Source organism: Equus quagga, chromosome 10 (genome assembly GCF_021613505.1).
Source record: "Equus quagga isolate Etosha38 chromosome 10, UCLA_HA_Equagga_1.0, whole genome shotgun sequence".
In the NCBI taxonomy this organism is placed as follows: Eukaryota; Metazoa; Chordata; class Mammalia; order Perissodactyla; family Equidae; genus Equus; species Equus quagga.
Window position 1 is genome coordinate 61,234,834 of NC_060276.1, and position 20,608 is coordinate 61,255,441.

Consider the following 20,608-nt stretch of genomic DNA (forward strand, 5'->3'; position numbering starts at 1 on the left):
TCTAGAGTTTTAATCTCTTGGTGAAGTACTCCTTCTGTTTATTAATTTTATTACTGAGCTCATTGAATTGCTTTTCTAAATTTTCTTGTAATTCATTAATTTTCTTCATAACAGTTGTTTGAACTCTCTATCAGATCACGATCTTCCATGACTTTGGGTTTGACTTCTAAAGGATTGTCATTTTCTTTTTTGATACTGCGTTATCATAAGTTTTCATGGTACTTGATAAGTTTTTCCCCTGCCAGCCCATTTTTAGTAGCAAACACATTTCCTGTTTAGATAAGTATTTGTTAACTTTGATTCTGAGCTGTTTCTAGTTATATTTGAGAGTCAGCTCTTTTGACTCTCCACTTCCTCTGCCAGAGGTGTTGTCAGTGCCCTCATTGTCATTGCCCATGACTCTGAGGTCGCTGGTGTCTTGCTGCTGCCAGTGTCACTGTGGTCATGAGCATCACCACTAGAGTCACCAAATTGGTAAGCATCTCTGCTCCTTCTGGGGTCACCTGGATTGTGGATTCCACCACCATAGTAGACAGAAGAGAAGGATGGGGTAGGAGCTGCTGTTGTAGGCACCCTTGCCACATCTGGAGTTGTCAAATTTACAGGTGCAGCCACCACGGATAGGAAGATGGGTTTTCAGGCATCACTGTTGCTAGAGTGACAGGCTTTGCCACCACTGCCCAGTTCCTTGTGGCCTTGGCACCACTGCAACCAGGGTGCTGGAGTTGCATGTGCCACCTCTGCTGCTGCTACTGGGTTTTCTGGGGGTACTGGCACCACCACTGCCAGTGGTGCAAGGTTTGCAAGAGTTGCTGCTGCTCATGAGCCCTACTGTGGTGGGGTACTTAGGTCCTGATTGCCACCATGGTTACTGGAGCCTCTGGTCTTGGTGCCTGCCACTGTTCTTGGCACCTCAGCTCATGGGTACCACTATCTTTGTCAAGGGCAGAAGGGCCTTGAATGCAACCCCCACTACTGGGAGGGCCAGGGTCACAGTCATTGCCACCACTGCCAGAGGCTGGGTCATGAGTGCCACCATGGTTCGTAGAACCTCCATTGGCAGGTGCTGCTGTGATTCCTGGAGCCTCTGGTTTCAAGGGCCACCGTGGTTCCTAGACCTTCAGTTTGATGGTGCCACCACCACTGCTGGGGGCACAAGGGTCAAGGATGCAGTCCCCACTGCTGGGAGGACTGGGGTCACAGACACAACCCCTGCTGCCAGGGGAGTAGGGGTTGAGTGGAAAGTGCTGCCATGGTTCCTGGAGCCTCCAATGGTTGATGTTGCACCAGTTCTTAGAACCTCTGGTCTTGGGGGCTTCTGCATTTCCTGGAGCCTCAGATTGCAGGCACTGCTGCCACTGCCAGAAGCACCAAAGTCTTAGATGCAGTCCTTGTTGCACTGGCACTGCTGCCATTGCTGCTACTGTGTGAGTTGGGGGGGGGGGGGGGCGGGCTGTCTAAGTTGCAAGTACTGCCACAGTTTTTGAGCCTCCAGTATGAGAATCACCACAACTTCTCCCCTGGCATCATGCCTCCACTAGATCCAGTGTACCCATCTTCAGCTGTACAGATGTATGGATGTTTCAACTTTTCTGGTATGCTGTGCAGAGGATCCTTTGTTGGGCTATGGATGTCCTATGGTTCTAATTTAAGGAGGAGAGACAAAGGGAATGACTCATGGTGCCATGCTGCTGACGTCAATCCAAAGTGGGATATTGAAGTCTCCAATTATTGTTGAATTCTTTATTTCTCCCTTCAGTTCTGTCAGTTTTTGCTTCACATATTTTGGTTCTATATTATTAGGTGCATATATGTTTATAATTGTTATATAATAATATAGTCATGTGCCATATATCATCATTTTGGAAAATGACAGACTACAAATATGATGATGGTTCCATAAGATTATAATGGGGCTAAAAAAATTCCTATCACCTAGTGACTTTGTAGCCACCATAATTTCATAGTGCAATGTATTACTCACATGTTTGTGGAGATGCTGTTGTAAACAAACCCACTGTGCTGCCAGTCATATAAAAGTATAGTACATACAATTATGTACAGTACATAGTACTTGATAATGATGATAAATTACTGTTACTAGTTTATATATTTACTATAGTTTTTATTATTATTTTAGGATGTACTCTTTCTACTTATAAAAATTTTACTGTAAAATGGCATGCCATCTAACGTAGGCAGTAGCCTCATACATCTTGGGTTTACCATGTCTCTTGATTGCATCATTTTCTCTTGTGCTTGATTTAATCTCAAGTTGTATTGTTTATCACAGCCCCTAAGCATACAAAATCCACTGCTAATGTTGCAATTAAGAAGCCACATTGAGTGATTGACTTGGAAATAAAATTAAAAGTGATTAAGGACTACAAAAGTGGAAAATCATTGATGGTTACCGCTTGCCCATCAGGCATTCCCATTCCATCATAGCTACAATCTTGAAGAACAAGAGCAAAATGACAAAAGCTGTTGAAGGATCTGTTCCATTGAGGGCAATGAAACTAACGAAAATTCGAGAAAAGCCTATATCAGACATGGAGAAACTTCTATCATCTGAATTGAAGTCAAGACATGGAAGAATATTCCCCTCAGCACCATGACAATCATGGCCAAAGTAAAAAGTTTGTTTGTCTTGTTGAAAGAAAAGGCTGGACCTAACTATGATGTTGAATTTGCAGCTATCTCTGGGTGGTTTAAATGATTCAAGAATCACTATTCATTACATAATGTCAAACTGAGTGGTGAGTCTAAATTGCTGATGTGAAGGCAGCTGAAGAATTTTTGGAAACTCTGAATCAGCTGATTATGGAGGCAAATTACTTGCCAGAGCAAATATCCAATGTGGATGACACCTCCCTATTCTGGAAACAGATGCCTGAAAAGATTTTTATCCACAGGAGGCCAAGTCAATGCCAAGTTTCAAGACTTTTAAGGTCAGGATAACAGTCTTGCTTAGGGGCAAAGTTGCAGGTTACAAATTGAAACCCTTTGTGATCTGGCACAGTGAGAACCCCAGGGCCTTCAACCATATCGATAAGCACGCACTGCCAATGTATTACAGGAGAAATAAAAAGTCATGGATGAACTAGCACCTTTTCCAAGACGCCATCCTAAATTGCTTTGCCAGCAAAATGAAGTAATATTTAGAGAATAATATGCTTTTCAAGATTTTGCTTATTGTTGATAATGCTCCTGGACATCCTTATTTTATTGCTGATCTTTATCTCAATGGTACAGTAGTGTTTCTCCCTCAAAACACCACCTCACTGATCCAACCAATGGGTCAAGGAGTTATAGCAGCTTTTAAGCTCTACTACCTGAGGAGAACCTTTTCCCAGGCTACTACTGCACCTGAGGAAGACAGTGAGAACACACTGATGCAATTCAGGAAGGATTACAACATCTATGACTGAATCAAGAACCTTGTTTTGATTTGGGATGATGTCTATAAGGAGTGTATGAATGGCATCTGGAAGAAGACATTCAAGAGGTTTATCTATGACTTCAAAGGATTTGCCAAGGATAAGGAGGTTGCAAAAATCAACAGGGTTGTGGTTGAGATGGCAAATGACTTTAACCTGGGTGTGGATGAGGATGACATTGCAGAGTTCCTAGAGGCAGTTACTGAGGAATTGGCTAATGAGGAGTTGTTGGAACTGGAACAGGAATGCATTGCTAAAGAAGAGGCAAGAGAAAAGGAAACTGCAGGAGAAGAAAAAGAACTCCCAAGAAAAGTCACAGTGAAGTGTTTAGCAGAAGCTTTGGCAGACCTCAACAAACTCCTTAAAAAGTTTGAAAACATGGACCCCAACACCAAAAGGTTTTCATTAATAGAGAGGAACGTTCATGGTGCATTATCTGCTTACGAGCAAATCTATAATGAAAAAAACAAGCAAACCACTATGGACATATTTCTGAAAAGAGTGACACCTCTTTAAAAAGATCCTCAAGCAGGACCTTCAGGAGTTATTCCAGAAGAAGGCATTATTATCATGAGATGACAGCTCAATGCATGTTATTGCCCTTGAAGACCTTCCAGTGGGACAAGATGTAGAGGTGTAAGACAGTGATATTTCTGATCCTAACCCTGTGTAGGCCTAGGCTAATGTGTGTTTTTGTCTTAGCTTTTGACAACAAAGTATAAAAAGTAAAAAAAATTAAAAGTAGACAAAAACTTATAGAATAAAGACATAAGGAAAAAAATACTTTTCTACAACTGTGCAATGTGTTTGTATTTTAAGCTGAGTTATTACAAAAGTCAAAAACTTAAAAATTTAAAAAGTTTATAAGGTAAAAAAGCTACAGTAAGCTAAGGTTAATTTATTTTTGAAGAAGGAAATTTTTTAATATAAATTTAGTGTAGCCCAAGTGTATGGTGTTTATAAAGCCCACAATAGTGTACTGTACAGTAATGTCCTAGGCTTTCACATTCACTCACCACTCACTCACTGACTCACTTTGAGCAACTTCCAGCCCTGCAAGTTTCATTCATGGTAAGTGTCTTATACATTTTTTATCTTTTGTGCCATATTTATACATACCATTTTTTACAATTACCTACATTATTCAGTACAGTAAAATGTAGGGTAGGTGTGTAGCCTATGAGCAATAGGCTATACCACATAGCCTAGGTATATGGTAAACTATACCATCTAGGTTTGTGTAAGTACCCTTTATGATGTTCACACAATGACAAAATCATCTTATGATGCATTTCTCAGAATTTATACCCATCAATAACCAACTCATGATTGTAGTAAGTCCTCCTAGATTTCCTGTGATTGTTGTTTGCAAAAAAATGTATTTCTCATCCTTTTACTCTCAATGTATTTGTATCTTTGAACATAAAGTATTTCTTCTATAGGCAGCATATAGTTAGATCTTATTTATTTTATCCAGCCTGATAATCTCTGCCTTTTCATTGGATCATTTAGTTCACTCATATTTAATGTTATTATTGACATATTTGGACTTATGTTTTTCACTTTGCTTTTGGTTTTCTATATGTCTGATGTTTTTTGTTCGTCTATTCCTGTTTACTGGTTTCTTTTGAATTAAGTTGATATATTATAAAGTGGTTTTGAGTATCTTTATTCATTAAAAATAAAATACTGTGCAGTGGTGGTGGCACCCATGATCTGGTGCTTCAGAAAATACAGCAGTGATGGTGACCAAGCCCCCTCCCCAGGAAGCAGTAACTCCAACTCTTTTCAACAGCAAAGTCTGCATCCGAAATGCAGATACTCTCAGCGGCGGGGCAGGAAGTGGATGTTTCCATGAGCTGAGGTTTCAAAAAGGGCACCTGCGCTGGAGACCAGAAGCTGCAGAAGCAGCAGCAGTGCTCATGGCTCAGCAACTCACCCTGTCCCAGCAGTGGCAGATGGCACCTGCAACCTGAGGCTTCAGAAGCTATAGAAGAATGTGTGACCAAGCCCCCATTAATGGCATCCCCAATACTAGCTCAAACAGCACCAGGACTGCATACAAAACCCTGGGCTCCTGGCAGCATCAGCAACACCAGTGAACCCAGCACCCCTGGTAGTGGAGCAGCAGTGCAGGTGGTGCACACAGCAGCAGAACCAGAGCCTGTGGAGAGTCCATGGAGAGTCAATAGGGGAACATGAGACCCAGGCAACACTGTAAGCAGCAGAGGTGCTTGTACCCTGGTGACCCCACTGGTAAGACCTGCAACTGCAGTGACATTGTAAGCAGAGAGACACCAGCAACCTTGGAGGCACAAACAGCACAAAGAGGGCACTGATGACACCTCTGGCAGAGGCAGTGGAGCATGAAAAGTGCAGGCTCTAAAATACAACCAGAGGCAGCTCAGAATAAAGGCAATCAAAGCCTTATCCGAATAAGAAAGGTCTTTACTACCATGAATGTGCCAGCAGAGAATCAATTCATCAAGTACCATAAAGAACTACAATAACAAAGTAGAACAAAATGAAAATGACAACTCTCCAGAAACCAGACTTGAAGTCACAGAAGATGGTGATCTAACAAGGAATTCATAATTACTGTCATGAAGAAAGTCAGTGAGTTACAAGAAAAGTCAGAAAGACAGTTCAATGAGCTCAGGAATAAAATTAATGAACAGAAGGAGTACTTCACCAAAGAGATTAAACACTACAAAAAAAAGAACAAAACTTCTAGAGATGAATAAGACAATTAGTGAGATGAAAGATAAAGTCAAAAACACAGGAGGTAAAGTAGACTATATGGAAAGAGAATTTGCACGCTGAAAGATAGAATTCTAGAAGTGACTTAAGTGGAAGAGGAGAAAGAATTAAGATTTTTAAGAAATGAAGAAATTCTGTGAGAAATATCTGGCTCAATTAGGAAAGGCAATGTAAGGATAATGCATACCCCAGAAGAAGAAGAGAGAGGGAGAAAAGCAGAAGGCTTATTCAAAGAATTAATAGCTGAAAACTTCCAAAACTTGTAAGGAACAGGATATACAAGTACATGAAGCTAATAGAACTCCTAATCATCTCAATGGAAAAAGACCTTCTACAAAGCACATTATATTAAAATCATCAAAAAATCAATGACAAAGAATAATAAGGGTGGAGAGAGAGAAGAAAATAACTTGCAAAAGAACCTCCATCAGGTTAACAGTGGATTTCTCAGTAGAAACTCCACAGGTTTGGAAAGAGTGGAATGATTTGTTCAAAATATTGAAAGATAAAAACTGCCAGCCAAGAATATTCTATCCAGCAAAGTCATCCTTCAGATATGAAGGAGATATAAAGTTTTTCCCAGACAAACAAAAGCTTGGGGAATTCATCACCACTAGACCTGTCTTCAAGTTAGTGTTGAATGGAGCCCTCCTACATGAAACAAAAAAGTAAAGGTTTACAAAGCTTTAAGCAAGGTGATAAATAGAATCAGAAAATTGCAATTCTATACCAGAATAGGTTAGTACACACTTAATTATAACATAAAGGCTAATGGGAAAGAAAACATCAAAAATAACTATAACTCTTCAATTTAGTAACAAACAACACAAAGCAGGATAATTTTTGACAACAAAAACATGAAAGAGGAGGAGGAAAGGGACAGTATCTGCATTAGCTAAAGGGCATAAGATGTTATCAGCAGAAAAAGGACTATCTCATCTATATTTTATACAAACCGCATGGTAACCACAAAACAAAAAATCAGAGCAGAGTCACAAAACATAAATAAAGAGGAAACTTAGAAGAACATCACAGAAAATCACCAAACTGAAATGGCAGACAGAAATTCAAGAAAAGAGAAACAATGGAAACATATAATAACAAGAAAACTAAGGTAAGATAGCAGTATGAAGCCCTCATATATCAATAATCACTCTAAATGTAAATGGATTGAATTCACCAATCAAAAGACTCATGGCCGGATGGATTAAAAAACAAGATGAACAACATGCTGCCTCCAGGAGACCCATCTCAGCTCTAAAGTCTCAGAGTGAAGGGATGGAAGACGATACTACAAGCAAATGGCAACCAAAAAAGAGTAAGTGTAGCTATACTTATATCAGCAAAAACAGACCTCAAGCCAAAAAAGATAACAAGAGACACTTAGAAATAATTACCAAATACAGTAAAGTGGCAGAGTATAAAATCAAAATACAAAAGTCAGTTGCATTTCTATACACTAAGAACAAACTAGTAAAAAGACAAATCAAGAATACAATCCAACTTACAATCACAACAAGAAGAATAAAATACCTAGGAATAAATTTAACCAAAGAAGTGAAAGACTGCATACTGAAAGCTATAAGACATTGTTGAAAGAAATTGAAGAAGACATAAAGAAATGGAAAGATATTTCATGCTTATGGATTGGAAGAATAAACATAGTTAAGACGTCCATATTACCTAAAGTAATCTACAGATTCAATGTAATTCCAATCAGAATCCCAACAACACTTTTCATGGAAATAGAACAAAGACTCCTAAAATGTAAGTGGAACAATAAAAGACCCTGAATAGCTAAAGCAATCCTAAGAAAAAAGAACAAACCTGGACGTATCACACTCCCTGATTTCAAAATATACTACCAAGTTATAGTGATCAAAACAGCATTTGTACTGGAAGGAAAACAGAACCAAGGATCAATGGAAGAGAATCTGGGGCCCAGAAGTAAACCCATATGTCTATGGACAGCTAAATTTTGACAAAGGAGCTAAGATCATACAATGGAGAAACGAAAACCTCTTCAATTAATGGTTTTTGGAAAACTGGACAGCCTATACAAAAGAATGAATGTAGATTATTACCTTACACTATACACAAAAATTAACCAAAATGGATTAAAAACTTGAATGTAAGACCTGAAAACATAAAATTCCTAGAAGAAAACATAAGCTGTATGCTTTTTGACATAAGTCTTAGTAGTATCTTTTAGAACATGTTTCCTCAGGCAAGGGAAAAACACAAAAATAATCAAATGGGACCACATCAAACTAAAAAAGCTTCTTCATGGAAAAGGAAGCTAACAACAAAACAAAAGAAAACTTAACAATTGGGAGAAGACATTTGCTAATCATATATCCGATAAGGGGTTAATATCCAAAACATATAAAGAATTCATACAACTCAACAACAAAAAAACAAACAACCCAATTAAAAATAAGCAGAGGATCTGAACAGACATCTTTCCAAAGAAGTTATACAGATGGCCAACAAGTACATGAAAAGATGTTCAACATCACTAACTATTAGGGAAATGCAAATCAAAAGTATAATGAAATATCATCACATGTCCATCAGAATGGCTATTACTAAAAAGACAAGGAGCTGGCCCTGTGACAGAGTGGTTACTTCACACATTCTGCTTCAGTGGCCCTGGGTTTTTCCAGTTGGGATCGTGGGAGTGGACCTAGTACCACTAATCAAACCATGCTGAGGCAGCATCCACATAGCAGAACTAGAAGGACCTACAATTAGACTATCCAACTATCTACGGGGGGGAGGGGGCTTTGGGGAGAAGAAGAAGAAAAAAAAGATTGGCAACAGATGTTAGCTCAGGGCAAATCTTTAAAAGAAAAAAAAGGGAAAACTAACAAGTATTGAAGAGGATATGGAGAAAAGGGAACTCACATACATTGCTGTTGGGAATGCAAACTGGTGTAGACACTATGGAAAACAGTATGGAAATGTTTCAAAAAATTAAAAATAGAAATACCATATGATCCTGCTATGTTCATTGCAGCAACATTCACAATAGCCAAGAAGTAGAAGCAACCCAGTGCGCATTAACAGATGAATGAATAAAGAAGTTGTGGCATATATATATAATGGAATACTACTCAGCGATAAAAAAGATGAAATTACATTTCTGGTTAGTCATCTTTCTTAGAATTCCCACACTTTATATATATCTGGCATAAGAATTATAATATCCTATTAAAAGTCAACTCTCACTGTGCAGTGTGGCAAAAAGCAAAGGTAGAGAAGAAGAGTTTGACCTGGACTGTATGCATTTCTGAATAGTTTGATTACTATCTTGTACACAACGGGAATTCAGTGACTTTTTTATGAGAAAGAGTGACATGATAAAATTTATTTTTAAAAATAAAACTGTGTTAAACTGAATAGAGAATGGAGCAGAGTATGGAGAGATTTATGTTATAAAGACTAATTTGGAATCTTTTGAATAGTCCCAAAGAAATATGGTGAAGTTTCAATCTAAAGCTTAGATTGAGAGGGTCCAGATTAGGGATGGGCTGCCATTATTTGACATATTGTGAGGATGACTGTGAGATATCCAGAATGAAAGACTAGATGAACTGTGATTCCATTTCCTGTGATGGATAATTAAAAAGGAGGAGTGGGGCCAGCACGGTGGTGCAGTTGTTAAGTGCGCACGTTCCACTTCTCAGCAGCCTGGAGTTCGCCGGTTGGGATCCCAGGTGCGGACATGGCACCACTTGGCACGCCATGCTGTGGTAGGTGTCCCACATATAAATTAGAGGAAGACGGGCATGGATGTTAGCTCAGGGCCAGGTTTCCTCAGCAAGAAGAGGAGGATTGGCAGCAGTTAGATCAGGGCTAATCTTTCTCAAAAAAAAAAAAAAGAAGAAGAAGCATATTTGGGGACATTATTAGTCTGTTTTCAGACATTTAAGTTGTCACTTCCTTGTTCTTGATCTAAGTTTCCCCATCAGAGAAATGTAAAGGTTGGACTATGTGCTCTCCAAAGTTTCACTATTATAATCTATAACTATTTCTTCTTCTACCACAGAAAACTACAGAAGTTAAGGCAATATGTTTCATCATATAATAAGAGAGATCCTTTGGGATTCATGCTATTGCATTTACCTTTATTACTACCTTATGCTTCATGCTTTGATAAACTAATTTGACAAAGTAATGCATACATTGAAAACAACATAAGGTTAATTATGATCAATTGAAATTAGTCAGGGAATCTTTTATTTTTACTGCCTTCTTGGAACTGTTTTGGTTACTTTTCAAGATGTCAGGTCACACACTGGTCAAAGTTTCCATGGGCTTAAATTTTCAGGGTATCATATTTCTAGTTACACTAGTGGACAAGTCACAGGTAAACACTTTGGCCATAAAAAATTCTCAGAGCTTTCTCTTATTTCTTTTAAAACTGTGAAATAATCATTATTGCATCTGTATCGACATGGAAGTTGGAAACTATAGGTGAAATTACAGGTTTGTAAGTTTATTAACTGATTTACAGCAAAATATTTTTAGCATTGAAAAGCTGCAAAAAGGTAGGGCAATTTTTACCTCAAAAACTTTTAGAATGCTTAGATAAACTATGCATTTTGTACAAACAAAATAGTAGAGCAATACCTAGTGCCCGTCTCTTGATTTCTAAATGCCAATGCCCAATTACAGGAACCAGGACTCCTTAGGGAAATGGTGGATCTTAGGGATGCGGCAGGAAAAACACATGATGAGTGTGTTATTAAGAATTCTCCAAAGTAACAGAACAATTAGGGTGTGTGTGTGTGTGTGTGTGTAGAGAGAGGGTGAGAAAGAGAGAGAGAGATTTATTATAAGGAATAGGCTCATGGATTATGGAGGCTAAGAAGTCCCAAGATCTGCAGTCTTTAAGTTGGAGATCCAGGAGAGCTGATAGTGTAGTTCCAGTCCCAGGCTGAAGGCCTGAGAACCAGGAGAGTTGATAGTACAAGTTCCAGTCTGAAAGTAGGCAGGCTCGAGACCCAAGAAGAACTGATGTTTCTGTTCGAGTCTGAAGACAGCAGTAGACTGATGTCCCAACGCGAGGCAGTCAGGAATGGGAAATTCCCTCTTACTTGAGGAGTGATCAGCCTTTTTGTTCTATTCAGGCCTTCAACTGATTGGAGGAGGGCCATCCACATTAGGGAGAACAATCTGCTTTACTTAGTCTACTGATTCAAATGTTAACCTCATCCCAAAATACCCTCACACACAGAATAATGTTTGACCAAATATCTGAGCACCCCATGGCACAGTCAAGTTGACATGTAAATTAACCATCACAACAAACCTAGAGCATCTTGTAGTGCCAGAAAGTAAAGAAGGGGTCAAGAAACAAAATGATGAGGAATGTCAAAAGGATACAAGAGCCAGTCTGAAAGAGCTCCAAATGGTCAAATCTGGACAATTTAAATTAAAACATAAATATTATAGCATTGAGTTATAACCCAAAGTATAAAATAAATCTCCATGAGTTAATTCTTATATAAATAAATGGTTGAATGAATACATAAATGGGGGAGCAGAGACACATCTGCCTTACAGAAGAATTCAAAATGACATATGTAGATACATCCCCTCCTCAAGGAGGTAGAGCTTACTTCCACCCCTTGGATGTGGGCTGAACTTAGTGATTCCCTTACCAAAATGTAGTAAATAAAGGGAGAGATGATAACTGTTATCAGCTGAATGATGTGTCCTCCCAAAATTCATATATTGAAGCCCTAACCCCCAGTGTGATGGTATTTGGGGGTGGGAAGTTTGGGAAGTAATAGGTTTAGATTCGGGTTGGACCCTCATGATAGGATTAGTGACCCTATAAGAAGAGGAAAACAGATCTCACTCTCAGTGTCCACACAAATAAGAGGTCATGTGAGCACAGAGTAAGAAGGCAGCCATCTACAAGCCAGAAAGAGGGTCATCATCAAGAATCAAATCTCCTAGTACCTTAATCTTAGAACTCTCAACCTCCAGAACTCTGAGAAATAGATGTCTGTTTTTTAAGCTACCCAGTCTATAGTAATTTGTTATAGCAGCCAGAGCTGACAGTAACTTTATAGTGGAGGGACTTGTGAGACATCACCTTAAGCAAGTAATTAAGAGCAACATCACCAATGATGCCACGTTGATATCATTATACCTCCTGATATAATATGATGAGAAGGGCATTTCACCTCTGTGGTATTTTTCTCCAAAACTCATAACCCCTGTCTAGGCCTGAGGAAAACTTCAGACAAACCTAAATTGAGCTACATTCTACAAACTATCTGGCAAGTACTCCTCAAAATGCTCAAGATCAAAAGAAACAAGGAAAGATTTAGAAACTGTCAAAACCAAAGGAGATTAAGAAGCCATGATCATTAAATGCAACATGATATCTTAGATTGAATCCTGGAACAGAAAAAGGACTTTCGTGGAAAAACTGAAGAAGTCCAAATGAAGTCTTGATTCAGTTAATAGTAATAAACAAATGTTTGTTTCTTAGTTTTGGCAAATATTCCATTTTACATTACTGTAACATGCTAGTAAAGGAGAAACAGAATGAGGGACCTTTCTGTACTATCTGTGTAACTTTACTGTAAACGTAAAATTATTTCAAAATAAGTATTTTAAAAATATGAGGAGTCTTAAAGTTGTTAAAAACACCCATTATTAAAAAGTAAATTATATAAACACAATTAAATAAACATGTTAAAAACAAAGATAATTAATACTCAAAACTTGTTACTTCCTCATTATTTTACTACATTTTGCGATCTATGCTCTTTAGGTTATTTACATCTATTTTATCTGTATGTTGGAAATAATAAGTAATTATGTGTTTCCATGTTGCTTATTGGTAGCTTAAAATTGGCTGTTGGAGTATTTACACCATGGAAATCAGCAAACACTACAAATCTGGATTTCCTTCTCACTCCACAATCCTCATCTTACTAAGAGCTGGTTGTTAAACATTTATCAACATATTACTGCTGCTAACTCTATGTAACATCCTTTTAATGAACAGAATCTTGATTCAATAGATGTTCTTACTGGTTGCATCAGTAGACAACTCATCATTGGGTTTATCTTTAGAGTCTCCTTTGCCACTAGGGCTTTTAGACTCTGGGGGAAAATTTTAGCAAGTACATTGTGTATAATAGTATTTCTGGGATTTGGGTTGTGAAATTCTGGGGGAGGGTTGCTACCATCTTTTCTTCCTCATCCTCTTCCCCGTTTAGCTCCCTTTACTCTGTTAGCTATCTGGAGTGGGAATCACAACCCTAATAAGGTTATGGACTCTTAGCCTAAGATCTACAGATGGGATTTAGGGGATTTGAGAAGTCCCTGAGATTGTATGCAAGATTTGGCATATATGTGAATTTGAAAAGAGGATCCACAATTTTAACCAGAATTTCAAAGGGATTTATGACCTAAATGAGATTGAGAAACATTGATATTGGGTACCCTTTCAGAAAGAACTATGTGTACACTGTGTAAGATGATACAGCCAAAGAAGCCAACTGATATCTCCCATTTACTCTTATATGGTAAATGAAAAACTAACATCTGGTGGTTCCTTAGCTGACTTGCCAGCCACCTGTCCTTTCACCGTTCTCTTACTAATCCCCCTCCTACCTACCTAATCCTCCTCATTAGTTCAGAAAAGTTTTCTACACTTTTTTTTTTCACTTTTTCATTTTATTGTCATGTTTTCCTCCTCTTTTTTTCCTTTCTGTGCTTTTTTCCTTTCTTTGCATGCAAAACAGACAATTTCTATATCTGGATATTCAAGTTTGTTTTGAATAATTGATTCTAAATAGTTTATATAAAAACCAATGAGAGTTTTATTATGATAATCTCAATTTGAATATATTTTTATAGGGTTATTGGTAATATTTAGGTCTGTGAGGCCAAGAGAAGGTTTCGTGGAATTATTTTCATCTATTTTTTGGTCTAAAGTCTAATGAGAATATTCAGAGAAGGAGTTTAACAAGTAACTATCAAGAGGAAGATCAGGGGCTGGCCCGGTGGTGCAGCAGTTAAGTGCAAATGTTCTGCTTCAGCGGCCCGGGGTTAGCCGGTTTGGATCCTGGGTGTGGACATGGCACCGCTTGGCAGGCCATGCTGTGGTAGGCATCCCACATATAAAGCAGAGGAAAATGGGTATGGATGTTAGCTCAGGGCCAGTCTTCCTCAGCAAAAAGAGGAGGATTGGTGGCAGTTAGCTCAGGGCTAATCTTCCTCAAAAAAAAAAAAAAAGATCAAAATGGGCTGATAATCCCATCACTTATTGGTTGTGTTGCCTTGGGCAAGTCACTTAGCCTCTCTAAACTTGGGGATAATAATATTTCCTAACTCACAGAACCATTGTAAGAATTAAATGAGATAATAATTGTGAAGTTCTTACCCCATGCCTCGTACTTAATAAGCACTCGATGAATGGTAATAATGATTATATGATAAACTAAAATGGAGTTGTACTAAATGTCCTTCCACTGGGTGTTTTGTCAAAGGGAGAAGAAGTGTGAGGTCAGAAACATTAATGTTTTTTATTTATTTGCCAAATACTTACTGAGTACTTTTTTGCATTATAAAGTGACAAGAACTATAAGGAACACAGAGTTGATCAAAACAGGCCCTTCCTTTCAGTGAGCATTTAGTTTAACATCCTTACAAGTTACAATGCAAGATACGTAAGAGAGGAAAAAATTGCCATTACTCTGTTGTCAGCAATAACCCCTCTCACCCTCTAACTCTATTCATCTTTCACAAGTCTCAATCTCTGTGTGCCTCTGTCTTTAGTATCTCTTTCTTTTTTCCTAAGCATAGCCTCCTTGCTCTCTCTCACCTCCCTTGACTCTTACATTAGCTGTCTTTCCAAAATCATATCTTCCTACTTAATTATTCTTACATCATAGCTTCTGTGTTAATAGTCAACCTGAGTTTAAATAAAAATTGGATTTCATAAGTTACAGATCCAAGTTGACATATGTGCAATGATCAAGGGACTAAGTGAATAAATTGAACTGATGAAGGAAAGGACATTGAAAGAGAGAAATCAGGAGAACTGATTCACAGAGTGATGGACAAAGAACATGTCTCTCAGTAGGCAGACAAAGGATCTGTCACCAACAGAGAAAGGGCCCAAGGGCAGGGAGAATATCCAGATGAACAAGAAGATTGAGCAGGGTTGTGGGTAGTGTAGTCCTACTAAATATTGAAAAGACATAGAAACATCTGGCAGGTAATATAAAATCTATTACATCAATCATGAAATTCAACAGTTTTATCATGCATTTGTAAGTTTAATATTCTAAATAAAACACTCTTGATTCATTAAAAGTGGCCTGAAATTTAACAACTACAAGTGGAGTCTCATTTATAATAACATGATAACTAGACCTAATCCTGGTGCTGTTTTTGTTTTATTTTTGTTGTGCACTCAAAAATGGCATTTTTTTTTTAAGATTTTATTTTTTTCCTTTTTCTCCCCAAAGCCCCCCGGTACATAGTTGTATATTCTTTGTTGTGGGTCCTTCTAGTTGTGGCATGTGGGACGCTGCCTCAGCGTGGTTTGATGAGCGGTGCCATGTCCGCACCCAGGATTCGAACCAACGAAACACTGGGCTGCCTGCAGCAGAGCGCGAGAACTTAACCACTCGGCCACGGGGCCAGCCCCAAAAATGGCATTTTTAAGAAGACAGATTACGTTTCAGAAGCACTTTTTCATTAGAAAAAGACATGTCAGACACAAAGATAAGACTAGAATTTCAAAGTAATTAAATTCCCCCAAACAATAAGAAAAGCAAAAACTATGAAAAGTGAAACTGCTTAGAATTTTAAAGCTATAGGCAAAACATTGTATTATCCCTACATTCAAATCGATCATCAAATCCTAACAATTGTCTTCTCGTATCTGGCACTTTCCTTCCATTTTATAGCCACCCATTTATACTTAGTAAGACTCCTACCTCACCTCCTTGCCATTAATTCATTCTACATTCAGTTGGCAAAATAGTTTATTACAAATATCATTTTCACGCTAATAATGACTAACTACTAAGTACTTATTATGGACTAGGCACTGTTTTAAGTAATTTACTTGTTAATCCTCAGTTAATCCTCACAACACCATGATGTAATTACTGTTATTATTCATATTTTACAGAGAAGTTATGTAATTTGCTCAAGGTCACACACTTAGGCAAAACCAGGCTGTCTGATTCCAACTTTCATACTTTTAGCTATTCTACTATACAGCAGAGCCCAAGAGCTTATTGTATCTCCCTACATTTTACTGAATATGATCTTTAATGCCATAAAACCATAAACAAAAAGAGCTGGAAGGAACGTTGAAGTCCATCTAGTCCAGAGATTTCAAACTGGTAGCCCCCCAGGAAGAATATGGCCTAAGGAAATATTTTATTTCATCTTCATATTGTTTTAGTGTAAGTTACTTGTCAACAACTAAAAATTGAAAGATTTCACATAAACATCAGAATTGTTGAATTTTCTAGAAAAATTAGAATATTAAATCTGCTTTGCCACTTAGTCACAAAAAGATGAAGCTCAGTTGTTTGTATTTGTTTAAACAAGGCATACATGCTTTGGTTAGACAGGTCCCCATCTGTCCTTCACTCGGCTACTTAGCCCTTGTAAGAATTTGCATGTATGATCCATGGTTTGTCTGAACTCCAGATGGGGCGTAGAGACTTAGAGAGGGATACTGACTTACCCAAGACCACACAGAGAGTTGACAGCAAAACCAAGACTAGAGCTCAGGTCTTTTTGACTCTCAATTCAAGTTTCTTTCCACTACATGATGTGTTTCTTTTTCAGTGTCTTTGAATGTTATCTTTCTTACTACCAATGGCTCTTTCAACATTTCTTTCAATCTACTCATTATTTCCTTCAAAATTGACCTCAAAATTTACCCCCTCTACATAGTTTTCTGGACTAATCCCATGTGACTCTGATCACAAATATACTCAACATGCCCTTAGCACTAATTAATTTTCACTTGCTGATATGCTGCTTTGTAAAGCATTCAGTCATTTCCTCTGTGTATATTTTATTTCCTCACCTAGACTAAGCTCCTTAAGACTAAGGTTGGCCTGAGGCAAAATTTGTGGGGTTGATGAAACTTGTGTTAGGTGGTTCCAGCTTCTTCTTTCACTCCCCTTTTAACTACCTAATGCTCACTTCTGTGTTCTATTCCTAATCTTATGGAAGTTTTCTTAAGCAAAACCTCTGATGTTAATTTTTTAGCAAAGGTCCTCAAATTGGTGACCTGCAAGCTGAATTTAGCGAGCAGACATATTATGTTGGTATGGAAAACATTTTTTTAATTTAAATGTCTTTGTGTGAAATGTTCAATTTCTAGTTCATCACAAGCCCATTTAATCTAGCATCATTGACTTGGCCTGATTTATAGACTTGTGTTATCTGACTAGCCACTGTAGACATTTGAGTTTGTGTTCCCTGTGTTGTATCTGCCATTTGGTCTTCTGCATTATTCCCAAGACGCATTTCCACTTTGTCCCAGATTTGGAAACTGGACACCTATCTTGTTCCCCGTGCTTGAGTCTAGGTAATCTTGATAATCTTTCCAATATCTCAAGACCTGCCTTGTTATCAGGTGACCCATTTCCTGAGGCTAAACTAAGTCAGCTTGACTGTGTTCTGAATGACATCTGCTCCTTGATTCAATGGACTTGCGCTCTGACCTACTTTGGGGAGCAGGCAATTTCTTCCCATTAGACCCTCCCATGTTAACTGTTTCTGTAAATGACCACCTGTTACCATGCCAATCAGATATGGTGTTTGTCTGCCAGATAGGACTTCCCTCCAATACTTGAGACTGAATCTGATCCCAAGTACCTACCTCTGCCTAGTGGGAAGATCTAATTCCAGATCCTGTTACTGCCCAGTTGATCTGATGGCACTTGAAATTAATTAGGTTGCAGTGGAGAAGATCTACTGATATAACATTGAATGTGAATTTAAGTTAATGAATTCCATTTTCTGGGAACATTTGTATTCTGATATTTTGGAAATCAGCCAATATGGAACAAAGGAAGTTTAGAGGATATGAAGGGGTAAAATACATGAGGAAGAACTTCCCAGGGTCTCTGAAAAATTTGTCTATCTAGGAATGTGATGTTGTTCAACACCTCTGTGAGGATTTCTTTTTGTAAACCCATAATTTCTAAGCATAAATTGAAGCTCAGTAAATATGTTTTGTCTCTAGGAAACTGTTCACAATGAAATACAAATCACAGAATTGAATAAACCAGAAACAGAAAAGCAAGTTATTCAAAATTAAGTTCTTAGTGAAAAAGACTTGAACTAGCTATATTACTACAACAAAGAAACCAAGAGTTATAAAAACCCTTGGGAATTCAGCCATGAAATCCTGGCTCAAATGAAGAAATTGGAAGCTTAATAAAAGTAAAATGCTTTGTAAAAAACTAGTCTGGAGCTCTTCTGATTGATTAAATTCTCACTCACATTTTTCTCTTTAGTTTTATCACCAAGTGTCTATAGTGGTTTTGTTACTAAAAGTAAAATTGGATTGTTTTTTAATTCTTTTCAAGATTAAATAAAATAAACAGTATTTTTTCTATTATTCACATAAGAAAACCATGACAGCTAAATTACTAATCCAGAGTCTCCGAGAAAATAGCACTCAGAATGAGAAAGGGCTGTTTCTCACAGTTACATGAATAGGCCCAAGACCTCAACTCAGTAATCTAGAACAGATATTCTTAATATATTTATTAAATGTCCAACTGAAAATTATGTGATAAGCAAACTCATTTTAATCCACATTTGTATTATTTTGCATTGAAAATATGGAGACAATTTCGCAGAAAACAATAACTATAAAATTAAGATAATTGCATTAAAAATTAGAATTTCCATATGCAGAATAAATATTGTGGATTAAATTAAAATTAGCTGCAAAAGTAATGTAGCAATTGAAATAATAACTTTTAAACATATAACAGAATATACTATGAAAAAAGAGATGGGCACACAATAATACATCTATAGGAGGAAATACTTGCTGAGAGGTACATAATGGGCAAAGTTTTGTACATTCTCATAACCTGTGCCATTCATTGAGTAACTAATTATTTGTTAGGACCTGTTTTTCTTCAAAGATGACTTTATCCTGCCTTTTGTTTGTTTCATTTTCCCCCAATTTTTAAACCTAATTTTCATCTAAACAAAAATGCCTTGTCATGAAATAGTATATAAAAATAGAAGTGTTGGGATGATTCTAGGAAGACAATGGCAGTACCCTGCATAGTTTTTAATCACTTGCCAAAATTAAATATAAAAACAGACAGAACAACTACAATGCTAAACAAGAAAACACAGACAAACTCTAAGACAAAACCAGACCAAGGTATCCCCCCACAAATCCCAAAATTCAAGCTGAGGGGAAAACCACCAGCAGGTAGATAGACACAATATGGTAACAGCATCTGTGAGGAGGAAAGCAACAGAGCTTCTAACAGATATGAGAACATGAAAACTCAAAAATAGCCAACAGTTACTCACTGGAAATTGCATTAGACTAATTTGATAATAGCAGCTGAAACTGGCAGTGTTTTCAATCTGAAGATGAGTAAAGGGGTCCAAAGAAAGGCTGAAGGGTTGGAACAGTTTATGCCGTGTAAATTCTTGAAATTAACCATCTAAAATTCTCTTCCATGCAAAGTCCTACACTGAATAAAAACCAGCTGAGAAAAGAATCCTCAAAATGCTCAGGAGAGGAAAAGATCCAGATAAAACTGGGGTTGTGGAACAGAAGCAGGAGATATCAGAAAGAAGGCTATATATTTCTTATCACTTTGTGAAAACAACATAAAGAGCTCTAGATACATTAAGCTAGAAAAGCTCTCCTAACCCACCCTCCCTACCAAAGCTCAGAAAAATAATGACATGTTACAATGAGGAAAAGAAAAGTATTGTGATTGAATCCATACAAAAATTGTGTGAGAGTCTGCATGAGAGAGAGGGAGAGAGAACATAAAATACAGAATAAGAACTAAAGGGAAAAAAAGCATGACAGAAATACATGCCCACAAAGCAGATGAGAATTATAACCTAATTTTTCAAAATAAGCTAAAATAAATTAAGAAAATTATAGAAAATATGAAATAACATAAATAAGAGAGAGAACTCAGAAAATGAGATAATAGAACTCAAGAAAGAATTAGAAAGCAAACAAAAATTACTTCAGAAATAAATTCAAAACTAGAAGAAACACAAGAATGATACTGGGAAATAGAAGGTGAAGAAAAGGAAATTTTTATTTTATTTATTTTTTTTAGTTTTCAAGGAAAATTGGAAATCATTATTTTTTTCTTAGAGTGAGAAGAAGAATC